The following is a 4,654-nucleotide window of genomic DNA, read 5'->3' as shown; positions in this document are numbered from 1 at the left end:
CTGCTGCCTCACAGTGCCAGAGACGTGGGTTCAATTCCCGCCTCAGGCGGGAATTTGCACATTCTTCTCCATGTCTGTGTGGGCTTCCTCCCACAGTCCAAAAATGTGCAGGTTAGGTGAATTGGCCATGTTAAATTGCTTGTAGTGTTAGGTGTAGTGGATGATTGAGTCTGGTTGGGTTGCGCTTCGGTGGGTCAGTGTGGACTTGTTGGTCCGAAGGGCCTGTTTCCACACTGTAAGTAATCTAATCTAAATTTCGTGGGCGGCACGGTGGCACAGTGGTTAGCACTGCTGCCTCACAGCGCCTGAGACCCGGGTTCAATTCCCGACTCAGGCGACTGACTGTGTGGAGTTTGCACGTTCTCCCCGTGTCTGCGTGGGTTTCCTCCGGGTGCTCCGGTTTCCTCCCACAGTCCAAAGATGTGCAGGGTCAGGTGAATTGGCCATACTAAATTGCCCGTAGTGCTAGGTAAGGGGTAAATGTAGGGGTATCGATGGGTTTCGCTTCGGCGGGTCGGTGTGGACTTGTTGGGCCGAAAGGCCTGTTTCCACACTGTAATGTAATCTAAAAAAAACTTATAGCAAAACTTTACAGTGTGATGTAACTGAAATTATACATTGAAAAATTGATTGTCTATTGAGTCTTTCAACTGTTTGAATACCATGAAACTAAGAAGTGAAACTACCAAGAAGTGAAATTATCTTGGTATTCAAACAGATGAAAGACTCAATAGACAATCAATTTCTCAATGTATAATCTCAGTTACATCACACTGTAAATTTTTGCTATATGTTCTGTGTGTTAGGATTGAACCCTCCACTATCACCTGATGAAGGAGCGACACTCCGAAAGCTAGTGTGCTTCCAATTAAACCTGTTGGACTATAACCTGGTGTTGTGTGATTTTTAACTATGTTAAGGTGATGAGTGGAAGACTGCTCCAGGCTTTAAAGTTTACCTGCTAATATTGTCAACTGTAATTCTCATCATTCAATTCTAAAGGGAAGAGTCAGCACAATGGGTTCTGCCTGCTTCTACACCAACGACCTCAATTGTATAAAACAAAAACTGCAGAGGTTGGAGATCTGAAATAAACTAAAACAAAAATTGCTGGAGAAACTCAGCAGGTCTAGCAGCTTCTGTGAAGAGAAAACAGAGTTAACTTCAGACGTGGTAGCAGCTAGGAAGATTAGTATTTATGCTGATGATAAGGCGTAGGGTTGAGGCTGGGAGGGGAAGATGGAAAGTGTGATTGGATAGGTAGAGAGGGAGTCCAGAAAGAGAGGGGGAGAGAGAGAGATAGCTAGAGAGAGAGAGATAGAGAAAGAGAGGCAGATAGACAAAGCATTGAGATAGTAAGCCAGGGAATCGGAATTTTATAGTAGTTTCTAACAATTGTCCCAAGATGCATCACAGAGACAAATGATTGCCAAGAAGCAAAAATTGGTATCACTAAAACTTTGGTTACATATATGCTTTTCAAGAAATATATGGTTTAAAGAGAGATCTTAGAGGATCAGGGAGCATTTGGGAACAGAGTGCGAAAGTGTGATTAGAGTCAGAGAGTCATAGAGATGTGCAGTATGGAAACAGAGCCTTCAGTCCAACTCGTCCATGCTGACCACATATCCTAACTTAATCTAGTCCCAATTGCCAGCATTTGACCGATATCCCTCTAAACCCTCCCTATTCATATATCCATTCAGACGCCTTTTTAACTGTTCTAATTGCACCAGTCCCAACCACTTCCTCGGGCAGCCCATACCACACAGGTAGTTCTCCTATAACACCATTGTTGCGTTCCAGCAAAATCTCATTTAATAGAAAATCACTTAATATAAATAATGGTGCCTATAGGAAAAATGGGGTTTGGGGCAAACCAGCAAGAAGTACCACAATCACTCAAAAATCACCCAAACGTCGATCACAAAGTATAGCACAGCCTAAATGAAGGTGGAAATCATATTTATCAGTGAAACAAAAATAAATTTAACACAGTTAATTATTGTTAAAGATTGTTAATGCAGGAACAAAGGGTCATCATGGTGCATAAGGTAAACTCCCTCATACCTGCTAAACAAGCTATATCACATATTCTCTCCTTACACTCAAAATGCTTTTAATATCGAGTTGCTCTTCCAGCGTTATATCCAATCTTTTGCGTTCACCACTGCAATCAAATCACCAGGACACTTCTTGCTAGCATTCTTGTCACTATGCCCCTCCAACTATTCATAAGAAGGGATAATCTAGGAGTAGTGTACCTTTCACAGGAAGCTGCCCATTATACCTCTCACTACACTGTTAGCAGCTGACATCGCTACATGAGCAGAAAGAAGTGTGCAAAACAATCACTGCTGGAATCACACTATTGTGAATAGAGGTCAGCATTCTCAAAAACACCATTTCCTAATTCTTCAGCAACATTATAAGCAAATCAGACTGCCGGAATGCATGTTATCTGAGAACCACCTGTACACGCACCACCCTCTGCGTGAAAAAGTTGCCCCTTAGGTCCCTTTTAAACCTTTCCCATCTCACCTTAAACCTCTGCCCTCTAGTTTTGGACTGTCCCACCCTGGGGAGAAGAACTTGCCCCTCATGATTTTATAAACCTCTATAAGGGCACCCATGGCTTCCGACACTCCAGGGAAAGTAGCCCCATTCTATTCTAAGTGTTTTAAACAGAGCATCCAAGGAAGATGAAGGGGGAGTAATGAACAAGGAACCAGAGTAAGAGGAACAAAGGACAGTTCTTTTATTCTTTGTGGGATGTGGGCATTATTGACTGGCCAGCATTTATTACCCATCCCTTGTTGCCCTTTAGAAGGTTGTGAGGAGCTGTCGTCTTGAACCGCTGCAGTCCACCTGACCCTCCTTAGGGAGGGAATTACAGGATTTTGACCCCGTGACACTGAAGGGACAGCGATGCATTTCCAAGTCAAGGTGTGGAGTGGATTGGAAGGGGACATAGAACATAGAACAGTACAGCACAGGAACAGGCCCTTCGGTCAACAATGTTGTGCTGAACATGACTCCAAATTAAAGTAATCCCTCCTGCCCGCCCTTGGTCCATATCCCGCCATTCCTTGCATATTCATGTGCTTAACTAAAAGTCACTTAAATGCTCTTATTGGATCTGTGTCAACCATTGCCCCAGACAGTGCATTCATGACTCTCCGTTAAAAAACTTGCCCTTGAGATCTCTTTTGAACATTTCCCCTCTCACCTTAAATGCATACCCCCTAGTTTTAGACGTTTCGACTCTGGGGAAAAGATTCTGATTGTCAACCCTGTCTACGCATTTCACAATTTTATAGACTTCAATAAAGTTTTCCCTCAGCCTCTGGCGCCCAAGAGAAAACAACCCAAGTTTTTTTAGCCTCTCCTTATGTCTCATCCCCTCTTATCCAGACAGCGTCCTGGTAAACCTCTTCTGCACCCTCTCCAAAGTCTTCATATCCTTCCTGTAATGTGATGAACAGAATTGAATGCAATACTGTAAATGTGGCCTAACCAAAATCTTATAAAACTGCAATATGACATCCTGACTCTTGTACTCAATTCCTCGAAAAATTAAGGCAAGCGTGCCATACACCTTCTTTACCACCCTGTCCACTGCATGGTCATGAACTTGAACCTCAAGATCTTTCTGTACATCAACGCCACTCAGGATCCTGTCATTAACTGTATACTTTTCCTTAATATTTGATCTCCCATAGTGAAGCACCTCACACTTACCTGAATTAAATTCCATTTGCCATTTCTCAGCCCATATCTGCAATTGATCTATATTCTGCTGTATCCTTTGACAATCTTCTAAACTATCCACAACTCCACTGATGTTTGTATCTTTTGCAAACTAACTAACTCACCCATCTACATTTTAATCCAAGTCATTTATATATCCTAAACAGCAGAGGTCCTAGTATGCATCCCTGTGGAACACTACTAGTAACAGACCTCCATCCTGAAAAACACCATTCCATCATACCATCTGCCTTCTATGGGCAAGCTAATTCTGAATCCATGTGGCCAAGTCACCATGAATTCCATGCATCTTAATCTTCTGGATAGGCCTAGCATGAGGAATCTCATCGAAAGCCTTACTAAAATCCATGTAAATAATATCATCTGCTGTACCCTCATCAATCACCTTTGTCACCTCCTCGAAAAATTCAATCAGGTTAGTAATCAATAATCTGGCTGCACAAAGCCAAGTTGACTATCGCTAATTAGGCCATGCTTTTCAAATGTGTGTAAATCTATCCCTAAGAATTCTCTCCAAAGGCTTCCTAACCATCAATGTGAAACTCAGCAGTCTGCCGTTTCCTGAATTTTCCCTTCTTGAACAGAGAAACAAGATTAGCCTCTCGCCAGTGCTCTGGGACCTCTCCAGTGGCTAGCAAGGATACAAAGATCTTGGTCAAGGCACCAGCAATCTCCTCCCTTGCCTCTCTCAATAATCTGGGGTAGATACAATCAGGCCCTCATGACATATCCACTTTAATGTTCTTCAAGAGACTCAACAGCACTTATTTCTTGATCTCAAAATGCTGTAGCATATTAGCATGCTCCATACAAATCTCACTATCCTCCATATCCTTGTCTTGGGTGAATACTGATACAAAGTACTTATTTAGGATGTCACCCA

This window comes from Chiloscyllium plagiosum, unplaced genomic scaffold, assembly GCF_037043375.1.
Source record: "Chiloscyllium plagiosum isolate Xiang-an unplaced genomic scaffold, Cpla_swu_hap1 HiC_scaffold_18, whole genome shotgun sequence".
NCBI classification, from domain to species: Eukaryota; Metazoa; Chordata; class Chondrichthyes; order Orectolobiformes; family Hemiscylliidae; genus Chiloscyllium; species Chiloscyllium plagiosum.
This window is presented reverse-complemented; position numbering follows the sequence as displayed.